General features: G+C 44.6%; 1 protein-coding gene across 1 annotated transcript in view; it reads left to right on the forward strand.

Annotated features, from left to right (window-relative positions):
• The first annotated feature begins 10,020 nt into the window (after nt 1-10,020).
• Nucleotides 10,021-25,296, forward strand: part of LOC121568890 (speckle-type POZ protein) — an 80,185-nt gene continuing 64,909 nt past the window's right edge. The window contains exon 1 of the mRNA XM_045210813.1: nt 10,021-10,097. The gene's annotated coding sequence lies outside the window, so the exon portion shown is untranslated. The remainder of the gene's footprint in view (nt 10,098-25,296) is intronic.

The raw sequence follows: 25,296 nt of genomic DNA on the forward strand, positions 1-25,296 counted from the left end.
ACGACGAGTTGAGTTTTTACCAAAAAGTTCTATTTTGGTTTCATCTGACCATATGACATTCTCCCAATCCTCTTCTGGATCATCCAAATGCTCTCTAGCAAACTTCAGATGGGCCTGGACATGTACAGGCTTAAGCAGGGGGACACGTCTGGCACTGCAGGATTTGAGTCCCTGGCGGCGTAGTGTGTTACTGATGGTAGGCTTTGTTACTTTGGTCCCAGCTCTCTGCAGGTCATTCACTAGGTCCCCCCGTGTGGTTGTGGGATTTTTGCTCACCGTTCTTGTGATAATTTTGACCCCCATGGGGTGAGATCTTGCGTGGAGCCCCAGATCGAGGGGAGATTATCAGTGGTCTTGTATGTCTTCCATTTCCTAATAATTGCTCCCACAGTTGATTTCTTCAAACCAAGCTGCTTACCTATTGCAGATTCAGTCTTCCCAGCCTGGTGCAGGTCTACAATTTTGTTTCTGGTGTCCTTTGACAGCTCTTTGGTCTTGGCCATAGTGGAGTTTGGAGTGTGACTGTTTGAGGTTGTGGACAGGTGTCTTTTATACTGATAACAAGTTCAAACAGGTACCATTAATACAGGTAACGAATGGAGGACAGAGGAGCCTCTTAAAGAAGAAGTTACAGGTCTGTGAGAGCCAGAAAGTCTTGCTTGTTTGTAGGTGACCAAATACTTATTTTCCACCATAATTTGCAAATAAATTCATTAAAAAATCCTACAAATGTGATTTTCTGGAGAAAAAAAATCTAATTTTGTCTGTCATAGTTGACGTGTACCTATGATGAAAATTACAGGCCTCTCTCATCTTTTTAAGTGGGAGAACTTGCACAATTGGTAGCTGACTAAATACTTTTTTCCCCCACTGTATATATAAAACATGGGGGATTGGAAGTGATGCAGACAATTACATTGATGGAAGTTACAATCTATCTGCAATATTAAGCTGATCTACCCCCCCAAAAAATAAAAAAATAAAAAATAGAAGAGTAGCTCAACCGAGCTACTCACTCTCACAATAAACAATCACTCACAAAGACAAGGGGAACAGAGAGAACACTTATACACATACTAATTAGGGGAATGAGCACCAGGTGTGTGTGATTGACAAGACATGACAAGTGGAGTGATGAGAATGGGATCGGCAGTAGCTAGTAAGCCGGTGACGACGAACGCCGAAACCTACCCGAACAAGGAGGGGAGGCAGCCTCGGCGGAAGTCGTGATATAATGAGACTTAATTAAAACGTAGATGGCATCTTTAATGGCCACAACAGTTTTTGTTTGTCTATAAGCACTGCTGCACTAATGGCCTAATTCGGGGATGGACGTCACACCCTGATCTGTTTCACTTGTCTTTGTGATTGTCTCCACCCCCCTCCAGGTGTCGCCCATCTTCCCCATTATTCCCAGTGTATTTATACCTGTGTTCTCTGTTTGTCTGTTGCCAGTTCGTTTTGTTTCGTCAAGCCTACCAGTGGTTTTCCCCCTTGCGCCTGTCGTTTTCAAGTTCCCAGTTTTGACCATTCTGCCTGCCCTGACCCTGAGACTGCCTGCTGTTCTGTACCTTTTGGACTGTGATCTGGATTACTGACCTCTGCCTGCCCTTGACCTGTCATTTGCCTGCCCCCTGTTTTTGTAATAAACTTTAGTTACTTCGACACTGTCTGCATCTGTGTCTTTTCCTGAAACGTGATAATGGAAGAGAAGAAAAAGTGCATTGACCTTTGGCTTAGGGTCGTTATGCCCTTTCAGTGTCAGGAAAACAGATTGATAAAGACAGGTACAAACCCATACTGAGCTGATTGGTATCTACTGCAGTGAGCAGACATACAGTATGGGCTAAACAGTGTGAAGAACATGACTTGTGTGCCAATGTGTCTCAGTTGGAAGTGCAGCAGTGCAGGTACAGTAAATGGCACATAGCCCTGAGATTTACCTTGCTGAGAAGTCAATTATAGCAGAAATGTATTCCAGGCTTTATGAAGCAATTCTAATTCCAATTGCATAGTGCTGGCTACAGCTTAACTGTGTCCGAGCAGCTTTCATTTAAAATATTTCTCCCTCACTTTTCATCTCCTGGTAGCTAATTAAGATATCAATAATTGGCTCCTTTGACAAGCAATGTGGGGAGAAAACTAAAATAGCAAATAGGACATCTATCTGGGAAGCATTATATTGGTTGGATTGTGAAGAGATCCCCTTCCCATCTTGGGCAAACTGAGAATCTGGTTCCCACAAATGTATGCTAATGTCTCAGAGCACACAAACTATCTTGTTGTGCTGTCAGCCCTCAACGCCTTTCTGGAAATGTTCAAACTATCTTTTCAACGTAATACGTTTTCCACCCGGCTGACTGATTGAGTATGCATTTCAAGCTTATTCATAAGAGAGGCAGCAAGCACAAACGGCGCTGCTTTGTTCTCTTCAATAAAGAAAACGACCACTGTTTGGAATAGTGGGACAGTCTTTTAATGGTTGCCTCTAATTGGAGGAGAAAGAGTCCCTTTCTAACAGCATTGGGATTTTGAAAAAGTCAATTTGCCAGAGTAAGGAATCATTAAACACGCCATTAAAGCCCTCTCCTTTAATATTGTTGAAGGGAGTTTTTGCCCATTTAGTCTGTGGATTGGGCTTTGTGAGCTTTTTCTATTCATATTTTCATTTCTCTGGCAAGGAAGTCAAGGATACAAGCCTGATCAGGCAAACACGCACACTGAATATTTAGTCTTCATTGAGTGTAGGCCTAAAGTCCAGCATTCATTTCCATACAAACCACAGTGAAATAAAGTAGAATACCATATGACAGTTGGCATCTAAAAGACAGTCATTGATCCCAGACTAGCTGTGTTCCTTTGTCTGACTTGTAGTTTTTTGTTTCTGTCTTTGCAGTTTATTTTTTTCACTCACTTGGCCTGCAGCGAGCGGCTGGTGAGTCTCGGTGGATATGTCGGCCTAAGCAGCCTGGTCTGAAGTGATTATGAGAGTGCGGTGGGAGAGATTTCTTCAGGGCTTGTGGGAAGACTACACACAAGGCTACACGGGTCTATGTTGATGGTGGGCCTCTATGTTGACGAGAGAGAGATCTGATCTGATGTGGGCTCAAATCCCAGACTAATTAATATTATGCACAGCATGTGGACAATGAACATATCATTTAAGGCCTATTACTTTCTAAATGAGTACAGGAGGCTAATAAGCTTCAAGTCATTCCTCTGTGTCTGTTCACACATTTTGTGTAGGGATATATAAAAAAAATAAAATAATTATGACATATTATTATATAAGTTTGACTCAAGAATTTTAAACAGATTTTTGCCACTGTATTGCCTCTGTTCAATTTCTCCCTTTGAAATGTTTAATCTGAGTCTGTCTTGATTGTGTCTCCCGAGTGGCGCAGTGGTCTAAGGCACTGCATCGCAGTGCTAGCTGTGCCACTAGAGATCCTGGTTCGAATCCAGGCTCTGTCGTAGCCGGCCGTGACCGGGAGACCAATGGGGCGGCGCACAATTGGCCCAGCGTCGTCTAGAGTAGGGGAGGAAATGGCCGGCAGGGATGTAGCTCAGTTGATAGAGCATGGCGTTTGCAACGCCAGGGTTGTGGGTTCGATTCCCATGGGGTATGAAAAATTAAAAATAAATAATGTAGGTCGCTCTGGATAAGAGCGTCAGCTAAATGATGTAAATGTAATTGTGCAAACAACACTCAGTAATTAAGTAGTAAAAGCCTATCATAATGACCTGTAACAATTCATTATTCATATTATCTCGCTTTGTCTCTTAAAGTGAAGCCAAGTAATCAAATTAGTTTATTTTTCCTTTTTCCATTGCCTTGTTTACTCTACAAACACGTCCTTCAACAATTTCCTTTTCAGAACGGAGGAGCTAAGCAGAAGAAAGGCTGTCGTTTATCGCTGCCTAACAGACAAATCCACTCTAAATGGCTGGAGATATTCACTCTTTGGCTCAATTATCCATTTGTGAATTTACCCAGGGACTCCAGCGCATTGTTGTGGTTGATGTTGTTGTTTACGCTCCTTTTTTACTGACTCCTCAGTATAGCCTCTTCAACTTGAAGGATAATTATGTAAATAAACAGCATAGAAATGTAAAATGGGAAGATAAACACTTAAACAGGCAGAAAGTCATCACTGTTGGACTAAGTGGTTGGTATCCATTTGCTTTTAATAAAACCCAGAGAAGTGCACTGGGAATGTATTATACCTTCCTCTCTGCTCAATGTTTCATCATTCTCTTCATTTCTTAGGGTCTTCCTTTTGCCTACCCCACCCATTCTTTATCCCCTTCTCACTCTCCTCCCATGTCCTCAGTCCAGTCCACTAAATGCCCTTAACTGCACCTCAGTGCCTCATCCTGTCATATCCAACCTTCGTCATTTCCTCCTGTACCTTCTCTCTCCTCACCCTAACCCTCCCGTTCCCCCTCCCTGCTGTCCCTCCTCCCATGGTGTGGTTGGTGTAGTAATTGAGTGAGAGCGGTGGCCCTGGAGTCCTACGTGTAATCCACACTCTATAAGCACTCTAATTGAAGTGCAAATTCAATACTCCCTCATCAACCTTTTACTGGCTGTGCATTTGCTCGCCTGACACCACTCAGGTAATTACAGGGAGACTGGCAGTTCAATCATTCACCAGAAAAAAACATGAACAAAAAACATGCACAAAGAAAAAATACAATGTGCTGCCTTTTTATGGTGTGGGGATAGGAGTGCACAACTAAGGCACACTGACTGTACCACCAATTGACTTGCCTCCCGGCCATCTTGTCTTCACTTTCTTCCCCATTCAGGTAATCTAATTCCTTTCTGTCTAATGATAATGATTACATTATCAAAACCAATGAAGTGATAAGTGTGGCCACATGAGACGATATTCTCTAGATGCTACACATAATGAAAGTCCATCCATGAACACACAGGCACGCGCGCACGCACACACAAATAATTTTCGCCAGCATGTGTTTGTTTGTGTGTTTCACTGTGTGTGTGTGTGTGTGTGTGCTTGTGTGTGTCTGTGAGTAGGAGTATGGTTTTGCAGCTTTAATTAAACTTCCTCTATTTTCTCTCAGCTTGTCCCCAAAGGGCCCCGTCTTCTTCCCCACCACATTCTTATTTATTTATAATTGCATTAAACTCCTTCAGAGTGGAGCTACTGGAGAACATGGTGCCAACCCTGCAGACTGAGCAGACACTGTCACAGGGTAATACACTACTATGTGGTGACTGCATTCTAATGGCTTGAAATAACAAGGATTTTGCATGAAAAAAATAAAAAATAAAAAATGGATGCACTCTGGATAAGAGCGTCTGCTAAATGACTAAAATGTAAAAATAACTCATGATCATGTGTGTTACGATTGGTAGTGAAAATCACCAATAAAATATGTAATGGTATTGCTGTTCCCCTTGCTATGAGAGTGGGAAAGAGCAAACACATCCACTGTTTTGGGAACATCATTGATGTTCAAGCCAACGCCCAAATGCTGGTGCCAATGCACTTTGAAGTTTTAGTAAGAGTTCAATTAACATTTAAAAAGGATCTTCCGTTTGTGATATGACGTCTCCATACTTTTTCTTCTTCTTGACAAATATTTTACATTTCTTTACTGTATTTCTATGAACGTCTTCTGCCTTCAGAGCCATATATCCTGGTAGACAACTGCTTCAGAACCATATGTCCTGGTAGACAACTGCTTCAGAACCATATATCCCGGTAGACAACTGCTTCAGAACCATATATCCCGGTAGACAACTGCTTCAGAACCATATATCCTGGTAGACAAATGCTTCAGAACCATATATCCCGGTAGACAACTGCTTCAGAACCATATATCCTGGTAGACAACTGCTTCAGAACCATATATCCAGGTAGACAACTTCTTCAGAACCATATATCCTGGTAGACAACTGCTTAAGAACCATATATCCCGGTAGACAACTGCTTGGATGTCACGATCGTCGTTAGATGAAGCGGATCAAGGCGCAGCGTGATATGCGTACATTCTTTTATTTAGGTACACACACAAACAAAAACAACAAAACAAACGATACGTGAAGTCCTGGGTTGAACACAAACCTTCCGGAACAAGATCCCACAAAGTAACATGCCCGCAGGCTGCCTAAGTATGGTTCCCAATCAGAGACAACAAGCTACAGCTGCCTCTGATTGGGAACCACCCTGGCCAACATAGATCTAAACGATCTAGAACACAAACGTAGAAAACTAAACAATAGAAAATCCACACCCTGGCTCAACATTTAATGGTCCCCAGAGCCAGGGCATGACAGTACCCCCCCCCAAAGGCGCGGACTGCGACCGCGCCAACCAAACACAAGAGGGTAGGGGCCGGGTGGGCATTCCGCCTCGGCGGCGGATCCGGCTCCGGGCGTGACCACCCCTCTATCTCTACCCCCCCGTAGCGCCCCTGGTCTGGACCGGCCCCGCTGGCTGGAGCTGGACTGAACACCGGTGGAGCGGATTGCTCTGGCTCCGGCGTGGAGCAGCTGACCGGTGCCGGACCAGGCACCGGTGGAACAGGCACGGACCGTGCCGGACTGACGACGCACACCACTGGCTTGGTGCGGGGAGCAGGAACGGGCCGGACCGGGCTGGCGACGCGCACCATTGGCTTGGTGCGGGGAGCAGGAACGGGCCGGACCGGGCTGACGACGCGCACCACTCGCTTGGTGCGGGGATCAGGAACGGGCCGGACCGGGCTGACGACGCGCACCACTGGCTTGGTGCGGGGAGCAGGAACGGACCGGACCGGGCTGACGACGCGCACCATTGGCTTGGTGCGGGGAGAAGGAACAGGCCGGACTGGGCTGACGACGCGCACCACTGGCCTGGTGCGGGGATTAGGAACAGGCCGGACCGGGCTGGCGACGCGCACCACAGGCTTAGTGCGGGGAGCAGGAACGGGCCTGACCGTACTGGGAACACACACCACTGGCCTTGTGCGGGAATCAGGAACGGGCCGGACCGGGCTGACGACGCGCACCACTGGCTTGGTGCGGGGAGCAGGAACGGGCCGGACCGGGCTGATGACGCGCACCATTGGCTTGGTGCGGGGAGCAGGAACAGGCCGGACCGGGCTGACGACGCGCACCACTGGCCTGGTGCGGGGATTAGGAACAGGCCGGACCGGGCTGGCGACGCGCACCACAGGCTTAGTGCGGGGAGCAGGAACGGGCCTGACCGTACTGGGAACACACACCACTGGCCTTGTGTGGGAATCAGGAACGGGCCGGACCGGGCTGACGACGCGCACCACTGGCTTGGTGCGGGGAGCAGGAACGGGCCGGACCGGACTGACGACGCGCACCATTGGCTTGGTGCGAGGAGCGGGACTGGGTTTCCTCATAAACCTCCGCTCCCTCTGCTGCCTACTCAGTTCCTCTCGCCGTGCCTCTACACTATCCTTCTCCCTCGTGACCAGTGGCCTCCGTAACCTGGCGGCCTCCTCTGCCAACCTGCTGAACCGCTCTATCGCGGCCTCCCGCTGCCTCGTCGTCCACGGCGTGAGCCCCCCCAAACATTTTTTGGGCTTGTCTCTCCCCCGTGCTCATGGCCTCCATCCCTCTTGCCAGACTCTCACTCATCTCCTCCCAGGTCCATCCTCTCTCCTCGTCACGCTGCTTGATCCAGTCGAGGTGGGATCTTCTGTCGCGATCGTCGTTAGATGAAGCGGACCAAGGCGCAGCGTGATATGCGTACATTATTTTATTTAGGTACACACACGAACAAAAACAACAAAACAAACGATATGTGAAGTCCTGGGTTGAACACAAACCTTCCGGAACAAGATCCCACAAAGTAACATGCCCGCAGGCTGCCTAAGTATGGTTCCCAATCAGAGACAACAAGCTACAGCTGCCTCTGATTGGGAACCACCATGGCCAACATAGATCTAAACGATCTAGAACACAAACATAGAAAACTAAACAATAGAAAATCCACACCCTGGCTCAACATTTAATAGTCCCCAGAGCCAGGGCTGAAGATGAAGAAGAAGACTGTATCATCATGCTTTTTCACATACTGACTGTCCTTCTATTACAGCATGGCAATTATTATATATATATATATATATATATATATATATATATATATATACAGTATATATATATAGACACAGTACCAGTCAAAGGTTTGGACACCTATTCATTCAAGGGTTTTTCTTTATTTTTTACTATTTTCTACATTGTAGAATAATAGTGAAGACATCAAAACTATGAAATAACACATATGGAATCACGTAGTAACCAAATCAAAATATATTGTGTATTTGAGATTCTTCAAAGTAGCCACCCTTTGTCTTGATGACAGCTTTGCACACTCTTGGCATTCTCTCAACCAGCTTCATGAGGAATGCTTTTCCAACAGTCTTGAAGGAGTTCCCACATATGCTGAGCACTTGTTGGCTGCTTTTCCTTCACTCTGCGGTCCAACCATCTCAATTGTGTTGAGGTCGGGTGAATGTGGAGGCCAGGTCATCTGATGCAGCACTCCATCACTCTCCTTGGTCAAATAGCCCTTACACAGCCTGGAGGTGTGTTTTGGGTCATTGTCCTGTTGATAAACAAATGATAGTCCCACTAAGCGCAAACCAGATGGGATGGCGTGTCAATGCTGTGGTAGCCATGCTGGTTAAGTGTGCCTTGAATTCTAAATGAATCACAGACAGTGTCACCAGCAAAGCACCCCCACACCATCACACCTCCATCTCCATGCTTCACGGTGGGAAACACACATGCAGAGATCATCCGTTCACCTACTCTGCGTCTCACAAAGACACGGCGGTTGGAAACAAAAATCTCAAATTTGGACTCATCAGACCAAAGGACAGATTTCCACTGGTCTAATGTCCATTGCTCGTGTTTCTTGGCCCAAGCAAGTCTCTTCTTATTATTGGTGTCCTTTAGTAATGGTTTCTTTGCAGCAATTCGACCATGAAGGCCTAATTCACGCAGTCTCCTCTGAACAGTTGATGTTGAGATGTGTCTGTTACTTGAACTCTGTGAAGCATTTATTTGGGCTGCAATCTGAGGTGCAATTAACTCTAATGAACTTATCCTCTGCAGCAGAGGTAACTGGGTCTTCCTTTCCTGTGGCGGTCCTCATGAGAGCCAGTTTCATCATAGCGCTTGATGTTTTTTGCGACTGCACTTGAAGAAACTTTGAAAGTTCTTGAAATGTTCCATATTGACTGACCTTCATGTCTTAAAGTAATGATGGACTGTCGTTTCTCTTTGCTTATTTGAGCTGTTCTTGCCATAATATGGACTTGGTATTTACCAAATAGGGCTATCTTCTGTATAACCCCCCTACCTCGTCACAAGACAACTGATTGGCTCAAACGCATTAAGGAAAGAAATTCCACAAATTAACTTTTAAGAAGGCACACCTGTTAATTGAAAGGCATTCCAGGTGACTACCTCATGAAGCTGGTTGAGAGAATGCCAAGAGTGTGAAAAGCTGTCATCAAAGCAAAGGGTGGCAATTTGAAAAATCTCAAATATATTTTGATTTGTTTAACACTTTTGGTTACTACATGATTTCATATGTGTTATTTCATAGTTTTGATGTCTTCACCATTATTCTACGATGCATAAAATAGAACAAATAAAGAAAAACCCTTGAATGAGTAGGTGTGTCCAAACTTTTGACTGGTATTGTATATATATTATTTTTATTGTAAAGCAATTCAAAATGTATCATATAGAACAACAAAGAGTTTACAACAGTGTATACAACATTACAAACGACAGTCAGGGTAATACATATAATACAGTATATAAACACCTTGTTTTGATTGCTTTTTTGTTATGAGATACATACATTGTGTTTATATATTGTTCAATTTAATTCTCAAAAAGAATAAACATAGGTTTTCTACTCATACATTCACATTAATAAATGTTTTAATAATACATTTACGTTTACATTTATGAATAACACAGCATGGAAATGTTTTGGTATGGGCGTGCATGTTTTCGTCACAAGCATAACCCGGATGTAGAGTGCCAGTGCTGACAAAAAATCCTATCCTGTCCTGGAACAGACTGAAGAAAGGTGAGTTTTAAAACAAAAGAAAACCTTTCTTTGAACAAATACTAACTTTGCTTGTACTCGCTTAAATTCTGAGACCAAACACCAGTGAACGTGTGAGTTTGGTATCTGACAGGAATACGGAAGGCACTTAGCTAACTTGTATCTATTTTACTGTCTCGACTGTTGATGTTCAAGCTAGCAAGCTACACTTAGCTAGCGAGCTAATGTTAGCTCGCTAGATAGCTAGTTAACAAGCCATCAAACTGGTAGCTAGCTCGTCGGAAGCAAGCCCTGTCAAATCGTTAACCAAACATTAGCTAATCGTGCTAAAATGTAGCAAACTACTTGGTGTAGCTTCCTAGTTAGCCAGTTTGCTAGCTAGTTTGCTAGCTAGTTAGCCAGCTAGTTAGCCAGCTGAGCTAGTTAGCTAGCCAATCTACGCTGCCTCGCGTTTGTCTGACAATGGTTTGACAGCTGGTTTTAGTTTGACCGTTTGTGAAGGAAAAATGAATTTGATGCAGTTGGTGTGCGGGAAAAGAGTTGGGTTATTCGTAGAATGAATACATGAGTAATTCTCACAGGGGCCCTGTGCGTCAGTAAAATATTTGTTTTGCCAGATTATGAACCCACAATTTGTTATGAAGCCACCCTCCCACAGCTGCCTGTATCCTGCCAAATAGTAACCATCACTTGTCTCCCGTATTTGTTTGCATGAGCTGTGCAGCGCAGTGTCCTTTGCCAGAAACTGAGCACTGTCCTTCGCCAGAAACTGAGCTCCATAGAGAATGTGAAGAGCCAGGCTGAGGGGGTTGCTGCATTGCAGAATAAGGTCCTGCCTCAAGATGAGCAAGCAGTGACATTTTCGATAGGGTTACCACGCACAGACTGAGAAAATTACGGTGGCAGATGTCTTTTAAGTGGGTGTTTTGGGGCACAGCTGGTATTTCAGCAAATAAAATTGACGGAAGATTAGTTTTAGTACATGAAGTGATGTGGGAATTTTCAATCATTCTTTTGTGGTCCTTCAGCATTTTTCCAGATTTTAAACACATGCAGGTTGAAACTGAGGGAGCCATGTTGGAGGAGTTTAGTTGAGCATCTGAGTGGTTTAGTGAGGAATGCTGTGAGACATCATAGATAACAACTACTGGGACACCCACTACAGTCCCAAAAGCTGCCTTCAAGGAGCAGCACTAGAAGTACTCACTCACCTGTCACACACCTGCTCCCACAGACACCACAAAACTGATAGGCCTACACTATTTCAGTGTAAGTGAGAGTTTTGGCTCTATTGATGAGAAAAGGGGGCCTGTGAAAGCCTGAAGACAGGTGTTTAGTTGTGGCTTGAGTGCAGAGACTTCCTCTTGGCAGCTGTTTAACTGGAAAAGTCATTTTGGTGTGAGTGGAGTACTTGTCTGACTGGAGTACTTACCTTGATTTGACATGCTGGCCTCATCAGTCAGTGTGGTTGTGCTGAGAGACAGCCATCTCATCACGGTAAGGAAAACCCTGTGGTTGTCAACAGGAATGTGCTTCTCTGTTTGAAGGCTGCTTTTGTACATGCTTCCAGACTGCGTTGACAGGAGAGGATCCTCAGAGCAGGCACAGAGTTCCATTGTTCCATAGTTAAAGTCAGGCTGAGGTCAGTGATTAGGCCAAAATGGTACAAGACAGGCTAGGCATTTTCTGTAGCACAACACCTTCATGACCATGACTGGCGATGGAACACTTCAACAGTTACCGGTACTGCAGTGCCTACCTACAGACGTTTCACTGCACACAAACTCATAACCAGCCATCACTTCCCAGCCAACTCCATCCATTCTATGTTATGTAATGTTAAATTGGACTGCTCTCGGTTTAGCAGAGATGCACTCTACACACCATCCCCCAGCCCGGCCCTCCTCACCCTCCATAGGACAGAGCCCTTTGGTTTATTTACGCCAGGTGCTTCTCTAACTGCTAGGAATAACAGCCAATCGAAGTGCATGGCGGAGGGCAAGCTAATGGAATCTGACAGCAATATAGTGGTAGAGGCCGCTCAGGCATCGTAAAGCTGTTGCTGTTTAAGCCCCTAAATTTGTCGCTAATACCCGCCTGCCTCAGCTCCCAAATGGCCACAGAGCTGTGAGGAGAAGAGCACCGGAGTGTGCGACCAGGCAGTTTAGTTGTGTAACTGTGTCTCTCCACCTGTGTTAAGTATATATGTGGATAAGGGTGGTAATAGATATTTGTGTGTGTGTGCAGCTCCAGTAAATGTGTGTGTGAGTCAGTGTGACATTACAGGTGCAGCTTTAGAAGAAGCCCATTTCTCACATTGCTGATCGCTTGTGTGGGAATGCAACAAGTATTGAATTAGTTTGCTGAGAGGATGAAAATTGAAATATGGATTGGGGTCGCAAACGCCTGCCTGTTCTATTGGCTGTTTCGGATGTGCGGGATGAAATGTATTTTGTGTGTGTGTCAGCGTGTGACTGATGCAGACAGTAGCGGTATCTAATGGTTTTCCACTGCTCGTTCCTGCATTCCAATAACAGGATGGGAGCAGGAGTGACACAGACGAAGTGGATGTTTTCAGTCACCTTAAAGAGATGCCAGACTAACACCCAGCCTGCTGCTCTTCCATTACATTATGGCATCCATTTTAAAGTGAAACACAAACCAGGGCCCGGTTTCCCAAAAGCATCATAAGGCTAAGTTCATCGTTAGATCCTTCGTAGGAGCATCGTTAAATCCAAGCTTTTTCCACAAACCATCGTTATTAACGTTGCACTTGAAAATGCTCGTAATTTATCGCCTGCCTCGGACCACTCGTAGAACTGCTAAGTGCGTCGTTAGATGCCCACCCACGTCACTTTATACACAGAAGATCTCCACTAAACATAGAATCAAATGGTTTATCTGTCTCTCTGTGACCGCCGATAACTTCAGAACAAAGTTGATTACAAATACAAAGTTGTCAATGTCTATGCAATTGATTACAAGCTACGTATAAAAATATTATTCAAATGAAAACCGAGATGACTGCATTCAAATATAAACAGTAAGCTATAGGCTTATTTCAATCATATTGAAATACATTTAATGTTCAATCAATTGAGTTCTATTTTGCTACTTGTAGGCTACTCTAATTTGTCTCAATATATTTCATGATGTGTAGACTAACGTGCGCAATGATGTGCCAAATCGGTCATTTAGCGCCTCAATATTTGCAACCTCAGGTGGTAACTTCTCTCTAGGAACAAATCTGTTGTCAGTATTGGGAATTCATTCTAATGTTAAGGCAAGATTCCAATGTTAAAGTTGATCCGAGAGCAGCACTCCCTTTCTATTGATCCTATCAGTATCGACACATGCTCCAACGACGCACTTAGCGACCGTTCTCTCTGCGTGGTGTTTTGGGAAACGCTTGTTACATCTTCGGCCGTTGTAGGAAAGATGCATTGTTAAAACACTAGTAAGCCTAAATTCCATCGCTATCGAGAAACCGGGCCCAGCTCACTCCATCAGCCATTTAGATTTATTTAAATGTGCTGCTGTGCTGTGCTGGTTGCGGTTTAGTTTAGTGAGTGTGTGTCTGGCTGGCTGGGTGTGGAGAGTGTGGGCTGGAGGTCTGCCTGGTCTGGGGGCTGGAGGCCTACTTCTCCCTGGCCGGGTAGCCTTGCCGCTGACCCCGGGAAGCAATCTGAATATCAATGACAATGCAGTGATTTAGAAGCGGCCGTGGCCCCAAAGTCAGATCTAATCCTGCTGGTATTTACTGCCATTTGAGCTTGGAAAGCAGCAGTAGACCATCTTGCTGTTGTGATTCGAGACCAGTTGAATTCTAAGATAATTTCCATATGGTTGTTTGGTATTTGGGGAATGAATCACCCATCTAGGGGTAGTATGTCTGAGGATTGGGTGAGAGACGGGGTTTAAGCGCCGTGCAAATTCGGGGTCAAAGGTGAAATTATACAAAGAGAGGCCCAGCCAGACAGAGAGAGAAAGATAAAAGAATGAGACTTTACAGAGTGAGATACTAAACTATTGTCGAGTAAATTGGGAGTGAGAGCAATGGGTTTAATGCAGGAGGAGTGTTATGTGGAAAGATGGAGATTTAAAAAAAGAAAACATAATGAACAAATCTAGATGGAATGAGAAAATGAGTTATATAGTAGGTGAGGTGGAGGTATAGAGAGAGAGGGTGGAGAGAGCGAGAGAGAGGTGGAGAGAGACAGGTGGTGGAAGAGGATTGCGGTAGTGAAATCGATAGTTCATACATTTCTGAAATTGAGTTTTTTTTTTTTGGGTCAGAGAAACAGGTATGGAGGGTATAATATGAAATGGCTCTGGCTGAGGACCGTTACTCGAGCAGCAGTATCGATTCCTGGGCCGTGTTCAAATTATTGTTGGGTGTTTTTGTCCGAGGCCCTTGCTCTGTGTCCCTTAAAGAGCTGGGGACAAGGCCGGACTAAGTTTTTGGGTGCCGACTGACTCTGTCTTATCGCTTCCCCAAAGCGGCCCACTTTTTCCAGTCATCAAAGAAGCTAGCTGGGAAATATAATGTGCTGTCTCTCAGAGGACATCACTAGAAAACGGAGATTTCCCCCATGGCTGTCCTTCTTCAGAGAGTCAATGGCATTACAGCATAAAGAGAAAATAATCCTGTTTGTGTTTGTTTCTGTGTAGGGTTGTCAGTGTGTGAATCTGTGTTTGTGGCTAAGTGGATTTGAGTATGTCTCTGTTGTGGGAGTGGGCTTGCATAGCCTATGTGCAGGAAACATACTTTCTTTGCACACTTGTGTGATTGAGTGTGTATATTTGTGGGGGCAGGTTGGAAAAAGAACCCCAGGTTGCAGACTCTTTTCTCTGGCTGAATGGCAGTAGAATGACAGCAGATTGCTCTGTGGATTCCTCCATGCTGCACTTAGCCGTTCAGTGTGTGTTCAGCCAGACATGATCAGTGAAATTGCAGCTGGTTGTAGCCTTCGTTGCTGGAGGATTTTTAAGGTAAAATGGCATGTAATTCCCAGCCTGCTGTCCTTGGCTCTGCTCCTGCTTTCAGAAAGCCTTCTCTGGGTTTGGAATTGGGGGACAGGGGGCTGCTTGCTCTTGGAATAATGTAGGACAACTTTCTGGTACTTGAGGTTCAGTAAAGAGTTAGTGTTGTCTGTCTCTACTAGCAGACTCTCTCTTCCCCTCCTCTCTCTAGCGTCTGTCCCATCAGTATTTTCATCCTTATCTCTCTCCCTCCATCCCATCTCTCCGTCTCTCCAAATAATGTCAGGCTCATGCAATATGTTGTTTCCCCACTTGTGTGTTAATGAGGTGGATGAGTATTCATGAGGCAGAGCTGACATCGTTGTGGAGATCTTGTCGAGGGAATATGGAGTGGCAGGGCTAGACATGTACTTTTTTTGCTTGTCATGTCACTAACACCATTTTTACATTGTATGATGCGAAGAACCACTTTACAAAATAAAATCTTTGTTACCATAAACAATCAGACAAAAATCTAGGCTACACTCTTCCTATTGGCTTCTTTGCATATTCAAGCCTGTCTCAAAATATAACACTGCCCCTTTAAGGCTCTCCTGGAGGATGTTTGGCCACCCTTGGTAGCCTATAAAATATTGCAAAATTACAATTACAACCAAATACTTTTTTTGTCTTTATAAAAGAATTCCCTACAGGGTACTTTAAAGTTTGTTAAATATAGCAACTTACCAAGACAGTTAGTAGAAAGAAAGCACTTCTAGCTACCCTACCATAAAAAACTGCATAAACAACACAGCCACACATCAATCAGCAATGTTTGTTGTTGTCAGGGCAACAATAGAACATTATATGCTGGAGCAGAATTCTAGTGTCTGAAAAGGTACAGACAACATGTTACTGTACTGTGTTTTATGTCTGTAAAGGGTCGCGGTAGATATAACTTCCTTGCCCGCCACTAATGGTCATACATATGTAATAGGACCATTATTCTGCATTATAAATTAATGTGGAATTTTATTATTTTTTCGTATCATTTTAAACGGAAAACCGGCAGTTTAAATGTTAAGAAATTGTCAATTTGGCACATCCCTAAATAAAACTTTAAAATATTATTCCAATGTTGTCCTCTGATCTAATTCTGATCAGAGTAATTGTTTTTATATTGTGATTTTATGTGGATATTTTTTTTTCTTGTCCATTCCGACAACTTGTCCTAATTGTTTTTTAAAACTTGTCCCGGACAAGAGGACAAGCGTTAATGTCGAGCCCTGGACTGGTGTGCGTATTGAGATGGAAGGATTTGATACTTTCACTTCATATTTGTTTTCTACATTGAGTTTTTAAGTTCTTGTTGCGTGTTTTTCAGGACATTTGGCAGGGATTTATTTGTGTTGTGTAGCGTACGTATTGTGTGTGTTTGTGTGATGGCAGGTTGAGTGATGACCCCATGCCCCCCTCTCCTGTCCCTGCTGAGGGTGTCTGTGCTGGGGCAGAGCAGCCAGGTAGCAGAGGACATAGGGGGTACCGCTGAATGGGCCTCAGTCTATCCCCCTCTCTTCTCCTGCCTTGGTCTCTAGACAAAATGACACCCTGGGAAGTCTCTCTCCAGGGAACCTCCACGCTTTCACCGTTCCTTCTTTCTCCTTCTCCTTCTCTCCGTCTTTCTTATTTTCCTCCTCCAAGGATATTTTCTTTCAGAGAACAGATCGCGCTCAGTGCTGTGATGTTTGGAGCAGTTTTACCTTCTGAAGGACATGTGAGAAATACAGCGCTGCCCATTTTAGAAATGAAAGCTCAATGTATTTGATGTATGCTGTGCTTACATCTCTCCTCTCACATGTTGCCAACATACCTCTCACTTTCCCCTCCTCTTCTTTCATTATGTCAGCTTTGTTCTGCTTTCCATTTTAGAGATTCTCTACCTCTTTCTTTCCCTTTTTCTTTTTGCTTGGCAGCCTTTCATTTGGATTCTCTCTCTCTCTCTCTCTCTCTCTCATTCTTCCTCACTCTCTTCCTCTCTCCTCCCTTGCTCCATACCTTTGTCTCCGTGGCAGTGGATGTCAGACCCCTGCAGCCCACCACTAAAGCAGCTCATACGATCTGTCAAATCTTTGATCTCACGCCATCCCTGCACTGAGCCACGACAGCGAAGTGTATGGATGTTGCGGCACAAGAAAGAAACATGTGCATGTGACTGTGTGTCATTGTGTGTGTGCTCAAAAACCTTTCATTTGGCAGTGTGAGCCTGTCAGCATTTGTGGGAGAAACTCTTAATAAGAGGGAAGATCTTGTCCTCTCTCTGCTTGTTCCTGTTGGTCTTTTTCCTAGTGTGTCCTTTCCTTTGTTCTGTCGTTCGATAGAGCAGTAGTTTTGTCAGATGATATTTAACCTGTCAGCTCCAGACAGTATGACAGATCTCCAGTCTCATTCTCCCAGACATGCTCCCTATGGTCAGGGAAGGGTGGGGGCTGGTCAATTCATCAACACTCTATTACAGGACCCCTCCATCTTCATAAATCCACTCACCAGCTATCTATAGGCTATACACAACCCACTGCTATAGGCTTTATACAACCCACTGTCACTTCACCTGTCTCATCACTCACTAAAACTGCTGCTGGGATCACTAGCAAGAGCTTGTGTTGTTGCTCAAGTTGATGAGCGTGAGGATAATATTCAAGGCCATGGAATGGGGTTGCACCCTGACTTTGGGGGTTGCACCCTGACTTTGGGGGTTGCACCCTAACTTTGGGGGTAGCAGCCTAACTTAAGCCATTACAGTGTAATTGAGCCAACCTTCTTGGGGGAAGCTATGGAGGCAGACGGCCCTTTGAATATGCCCCACTGTCATCTCCTTGGACACCTCAGGGTCCTGATGACAGGGAAGGACACTCATCTTGTCTGTGTGTCTGTCTCTCTGTCCCTCGCTCCTCTGACAGTGTGTGTGGGCCGTGTCCTCGCCCCCCTCTGTCCGTTCGCTCTCCTCGCCCCTCGACTGATCAAAGCCCCTTTGAGGGTTCTGAGTGGTTCTGAGCTAATAGCCGATAGTGATCTGATGTGTGCGTGTGTCTCCTCAGTGATTAGACACCCAATGACAGGCTGAGCCAGCCCCATTAGGCCCCAGCCAGCCAGCCTGCTGTTTTGATCCTTTAAAGGGGCAATCTGCAGTTGCGAAATCCATTTTAAAAAACGTATTAATGAATGATAAGTACCCAATTGATTCTTGAAGAATATAGCTTATAAATGCCTCATGAGCTTAGTTCAACTGTCGTAGCCTATCAAAACCCAAAATATAAGCTTGTTTTACTCCACTGTTTGTAAACTAAGTGTAAACAAACAATGTATAGCCTTGCATCCATAGCTCTGCCTATGAATTTGATAGTGGTTACATTTCTCCAGCCCCATCCCTCAGTCTCCAGCCCCATCCCTCAACTGCGGATTACCCCTTTTAATGTTGCACCTTCCCCACCAGCCGAATCAATTATCAGTGATTAAAGTTAGTGTCAGTCTTTAGCGCTGAGCCATACCTCTCCTCCCCAACGTGTGGCACAGAGGCCCCGAGCAGAGCTACTGATCCCAAGCCAGCTCTGTGGAGGGACGTATGTAGACAGCTCTAAGTATAAGCCCTGTCCTCAACTCTGATCCCCAGACAGCAAGGTGACAGCGTACTGAAAGTTGGCAACACTCCCAAAGCCTTAACCTCAGCGAGGAGGAAGAGGCATTGCATTACATTATAGGATAACTGTATAAAGCTATCCTTTTGCTTAGGTTCTTATCCAAGCTGAGATGACCCTGCTTTCAGAAGGAGATACAAGGACAGGGCCTTACGTTGCAGAATGTTATTAGTGATTCTTATTATTCCAGTTAAAGAGATTTAGGACATGCAGGGGGTTATAGAAGATAGCATAGAGATGTATAAGATCTGAGCCCTTGTCGCTCAGTCCTCACACCCTCCACTCCCCCCTCTCCTCCAGCCTCTCTAGAGTAGAGGACTGGCCTTGGTGGTGGCACAGGCGTGTGTGTGTGTGTGTGTGTGTGTGTGTGTGTGTGTGTGTGGATTATTGTGCAGCAATGCAGCGCAGTGAGGCGTCTTGTGAGGCGTCTTGTAAAAAAATACAACTCTCGACTGCAAGGTCACATCTCTTCTCTGCCTCATCCCCTCATCCTGGCCTATAAATATCTAACACCATAATACCTCTCCTCAGCTACACACACCCCTAACCCTCTCTGTTCTGCCCTGAAATCTCGGGAAGGCACACCTCCCACACGCTCACATGTCTTTGCCTGTAGCATTTTGACAAGTGAATAAACATGCTTGCTTCGTTGCCCCCCTGCCTCCCAGCCTCCCAGCCTCTACCTAACGCATAATGCTCTCCTCTCTTCCACCTCTATCTTATCTGCCCCCCACTTGTCCTCTACTCTCCCTCTAACTCTACCATATCTGACAGGCTGTAAGTGGAAACCGACGTGTGTAGGCTGGTTATGGATCCCCACCATCACTGGGCTATTACCTCTACCTTGTCATTACATATAGATAAGACCCACCTCTAGTCTTTAGTCTATCTATAGAAAACCTAGCTAACCGCTCTCTCCTTAGGCTCTGAGACAGGTGTGGGTTGGACCGGTAGGGAGTTCTCAGTTTGGATTTAAATGTGTACACCTCTGAATTAGGATGTAAATACCTTTTGCAGATTTGGTGGGTGTAGCTCTCTCCTGGTTTGGGGCTCAAGCCACGATCTCCCTTCCTATGCCTCCCTCCCTGTGTTGTCCAGTGAGCAGCAGCAGTGTTCAGTAAGGAGATATGGTAATCTGCCGTAACCTTGGCACTCTCTGGCTCTCTGCTCTCGTTGAAGAAGATAGATGGCCCTCCTGGAATGGCTGGTATTGTGGACGGTCAGAAAAAAAGAGAAGAGGGAGAGAAATGGATTTAGAATGGGAGATTTGAAGGAGAGGGATAGAGGGAGCTAGTCTGATAGTGGAAAAAGGAGAGAAAAAGTGATGTAGAAAGAGATGGTGCTTGAGTGGTTAGGAGATGAAGGGAGGACGAGTTGGGAGTTTATGAAATGATGTGAAGGAGAACGGGTCAGGGGGACTGTGTTTATCTGAATGTGTGTATGTCTAAACATGGCCAAGGATTAGGCTTGGATTAGCACTCATCACAGTCCTCACCCATTATCTGACTCCCACACACGCAGTAGTCGTACACACAAAATTGTCTGTTGGTTTAATCCATTTGAATTCAATCACTTTTTGACAGCATTCCTTTTGATTTAAACACAACTTTCCATACATGTTTTCCCATGGAAGAAGTGGCCAGAAAGTGACTTTTTGGACCTGATTGCCAAAACATTAAGAAGATAACGGTGCTCAAAGTTGATCCATTTTGCATACCATACCATGAGACCTCCGTGTCTTCATCACTGGAAAAGATAAATGGTTGAGTTTAAATAATATCAAATGCTTACATTACATTTACATTTACGTCATTTAGCAGACGCTCTTATCCAGAGCGACTTACAGTTAGCGCATACATTATTTTATCGAACCCACAACCCTGGCGTTGCAAACGCCATGCTCTACCAACTGAGCTACATCCCCTGCCGGCCATTCCCTCCCCTACCCTTACAAACAGGGTTGTCAAACTATTTAATAACTTAACTGTTAATAAAAAATTTAATCGACCAATTATCAAAAAATACACAAACTCCAATTTTTGGGATATTCGCGTATGTTGTAGTTTAGACCCTACTTGACATAATGTGTTTTTTGTGTTGTGCCGTTATCAGTTAAGACACAACATGCTCTTGAATACAGGCTGGTTGGTGTCATTTCAATCATAGAACAATTATTCATAGAATGGACCTATCACTTCAGACCACTGCAATTTAGCTGGTATACCATTGAAATGTAAATTTAATTGAAATTGTAACTTCTAATTACTACCACAAAGATGGCCGCTGGTCCACCAACCATCAGATGTCAACTTAAATGGTAATGTCTATACCAGGGGTGTCAAACTCATTTTAGCTCAGGGGCCACATGGACGAAAATCTATTCCCAAGTGGGCCGGACCGGAAAAATCATGGTATATATATAACTTAAAAACAACAACTTCAGATTGTTTTCTTTGTTTAATACGATCAACATACAACATAAAGCTGGAGCCTGAGGACAGTGTGTCCAAAATAGTACAAGCACAACATCACTATTAATCATAAAACACGTCAAGTTTATTTGACAATTCTAAAGAAAAAGAACACAAACACACAATGCCTCAGTGATTAACAGAACTGTTTCACAGATCACAGAACTATATCAGGGTGTCATTTCTCAGGCAGAAATGTAGATAAAAATAATGAAATCCTGTTCCCCAAACAAGTGCAAGAACCACAGAGTCAAGAATAGGTTAAATATACAAATAAAATAAAATCAATTAAAAACAATAGCACATCAACATAAAAACATATAAACATAAATCTGAAAGCGTTGCTCAAACTCCCGTAACAGTCCCGTTATTTTATCTTTGAACCGCTTCATGTCTGCCACATGTTGGGTCGCGCACACATTTTTCAGACAGGGGAAGTGAGCTGCATCACCACCGGCAAGTTGCGTCTCCCACAATGACAGCTTCAACTTGAAAGAACATATGCTGTCATAATACTGCGTGACAACTTTGTTGCGCCCTTGCAGCTGTTTGTTCAAGTTATTCAGGTGCTCTGTAACATCCACCATAAATGCAAGGTCCTGCATCCATTCTGCGGAATGAAATTCTAACACTGGTTTGCCCTTTTCTTCCATGAACTGTTCAATTTCTTCTCGTAAATCAAAGAAACGCCTCAGCACAGCACCTCGGCTTAACCATCTTACCTCAGTGTGGTATGGCAGGCCATAGATGTGGTCTTTCTCTCTGAGAAGGCTGTCAAACTGACGGTGATTCAGGCTTCTGGATCGGATGAAATTAACAGTTTGGATGACCACCTTCATGACGTTATCCATCTTTAATGACTTGCAACACAAAGCCTCCTGGTGCAAAATACAGTGAAAAGTCAAAAAAATCACGTCCTCCATTTGCAGATTGCACTTTCTCTCTGAACTTTGTCACAACGCCTGCTTTTTTCCCGATCATTGAGGGCGCACCATCTGTAGCCAGGCTGACAGCGCGGGACCAGTCCACTCCGACCCTGTCCAGCGCGCCCGACGAGTGCGGTAAAAATATCAGCTGCTGTCGTTGTATCTGTCATCGGCACCAACTCCACGAACTCCTCGGTGACGGTCAATGTGTCATCAACTCCGCGGATGAAAATGGCCAGTTGTGCAACATCTGTAATGTCCTTGCTTTCATCAATTGCAACCGAAAACGCAATAAATGACTTTACTTTTTGCTTCAACTGGCTGTCCAAATCCACTGAAAGATCGGAAATCCTGTCTGCAACTGTGTTTCTTGTCAGGCTGATATTTGCAAAAGCCTGCCGCTTTTCAGGGCACACAATCTCCGCTGCCTTCATCATGCATGTTTTTACAAATTCACCCTCACTAAATGGTTTTGAAGCCACTGCGATTTCATTAGCAATGAGGTAGCTAGCTTTCACTGCAGCGTCACTGATGTCTCGGCTGTGAGTAAACACAGACTGCTGTTTCTTCAGACCCGCCAACAGTTCATTCACCTTCTCTCATCTCCGCTGTCCTTGAAAGTTGTCATATTTGTCGGCATGAAGACTCACATAGTGGCGACGAAGGTTACATTCTTTCAGCACTGCAACATGCTCTGAACACACCAAACATACTGCTTTCCCATTCAATTCCGTGAATAAATAGGATGACCATTTTTCTTGGAACACTCTGCACTCTGCGTCCACTTTTCTCTTTTTTGACAGAGACATATTGGGGCAATGAGGGTGCCAAAGCACATAATGTTAAAAGTAGAAGCCGTAATAAATATTGCGGGCAAAACAAAGTAGCTCATTGGCTGCACGTGCTTGACCTACTTGCTCTGCCCCGGTATAAACAGTTTGCTTGCTTAACACAATTGCTATTGCGCCATCCAGTGGACGCAATTGGAACAGCAGTTTATTTTATTGAAAAATTGCAGCGCATTTTTATACTTTACAAAATTATTATTATTATTATTATTTATTTATTTTCAAAATCATCTCGCGGGCCGGATTAAACCCGTTTGCGGTCCTGATCCGGCCCGCGGGCCGGACGTTTGACACCCCTGGTCTATACTATTATCTATAGTTCTATGATTTCAATAGGTTTCCTATGGAGGATTGACAGTATCATTTAAAACAACAGATATTCCCATTCAAGGCAACATTCCCTCTCCAACCATCTTTGTGGTACCATTTGTAAATTGAAATTCCCATTTCAGTACATTTAGAAGCCAAAACATGACACCTATTCAAGAACATGTTGTCTCAACCGATGGCGGGCACAACACAAACTCCAGGATGTAAAGTAGGGTCTAAGCTACAACATATGCGAATATGAAAACAAACCCAGAAGTTTACGCGTTTTTAGATAATTGAAGTTTTAAGAAGAAAAAAAAAGACCCCTTGACTTTTCCCACATTTTGTTAAGTTACAGCCTTATTCTAAAATGGAATCAGTTATGTTTTTTCCTCATTAATTTACACACAATACCCAATAATGACAAAGCAAAAACAAGTTTTTTGATATTTTTCAAAGTGATATTGATTTACTCTCTTATAAGTTGAAGTTTTCACTAATAAACAGATTTGTACTACAGTTCCTGTCAAGATGCATATTTCCATACACAAAAGAGCTGTGCATAAGAACCATGTGTATCCATAATGTGTGTCTAGGTCTGTGAGCACATACTGTTCCATTCTACATGTTCCATTTTAGTCATTTAGCAGAAGCTCTTATCCAGAGCGACGTACAATTAGTACATTCATCTTAAGATAGCTAGGTGAGACAACAACACATCACAATTGTATCAAGTACATTTCCCTCAACATATTTCTTCCAGATGTTTTCGAAAGATGGGCAGGGACTCTGCTGCCCTAACTTTAGGGGGAAGCTTATTCCACCATAAGGGTGCCACGACAAGTTGCAGGAGTTGGATGGCAGAAGCGGGTAGACCAGCCAAAAGAGAGTTGCAGTAGTCTAGACGTGCCTGGATTAGGACCTGCGCCGCTTCCTGTGTGAGGGAAGGTTGTACTCTGTAGAGCATAAACCTGCAGGAGCGAGTCACTGCTTTGATGTTTGCAGAGAATGACAGTGTGGTCCAGGGTCACGCCAAGGTTATTTGCACTCTGGGAGGGGGGCACCTTGGAGTTGTCAACTGTGATGGAGAGGTCTTGGAGCAGGCAGTCCTTCCCTGGGAGGAAGAGCAGCTGCTTTTTGTTGAGCTTGAGGTGGTGGGCCGACATCCAAGCTGAGTTATCTGCCAGGCACGCAGAGATACGTGTCGCCACCTGGCTGTCAGAAGGGGGAAGGAGAAAAGTAGTTGAGTGTCATCTGCATACCAATGATAGGAAAGACCATGAAAGGATATGACAGAGCAGAGTGACTTAGTGAAAAGAGGAGAGGGCCTAGAACCGAGCCCTGGGGGACACCAGTAGTGAGAGTACGTGGTGCAGACACAGAGAGTCCTATTTGGCAGAGTGGAAAGCCTCCGTGACACAGAGGAGAGCGGTCTCGGTTGAGTGACCCGACTTGAAGCCTAACTGGTTAGGATCAAGAAGGTCATTCTGAGAGAGATAACGAGTGAGTTGATCAGAGATAGCACGCTCAAGTGTTTTGGAAAGAAAGAAGGGATACCGGTCTATAGTTGTTGACGTCAGAGGGATCAAGTGTTGGTTTCTTAAGGAGGGGAGCGACTCTGGCCATCTTGAAGTCAGAGGGGACGCAGCCAGTGGTCAGGGATGAGTTGATGAGGGAAGTGAGGAATGGAGAAGGTCTGTAGAGATGGTCTGGAGAAGGGATGAGGGAATGGGTCAAGTGGGCAGGTTGTTTGGCAGCCGGACATCACTAGTCGCAGGATTTCATCTAGAGAGAGAGGGGAGAAAGAGGTCAAGTAGTTCTGTGTGAGTGGGACCAGTGGACTAAGTAGGCTGAGTGAATGAGGAGCGGATGTCGTCAACCTTTTTTTCAAAGTGGTTGACAAAGTCGTCCGCAGAGGGAGGGAGGTAGAGGAGTAAGGAGGGAAGAAAAATAGTTTCCCAGGGTTGGAGGCAGAAGCCTGAAATTTAGCGTGATCGAAAGTGGCTTAAACA

The sequence above is a fragment of the Coregonus clupeaformis genome, chromosome 35 (assembly GCF_020615455.1).
Source record: "Coregonus clupeaformis isolate EN_2021a chromosome 35, ASM2061545v1, whole genome shotgun sequence".
NCBI lineage: Eukaryota > Metazoa > Chordata > Actinopteri > Salmoniformes > Salmonidae > Coregonus > Coregonus clupeaformis.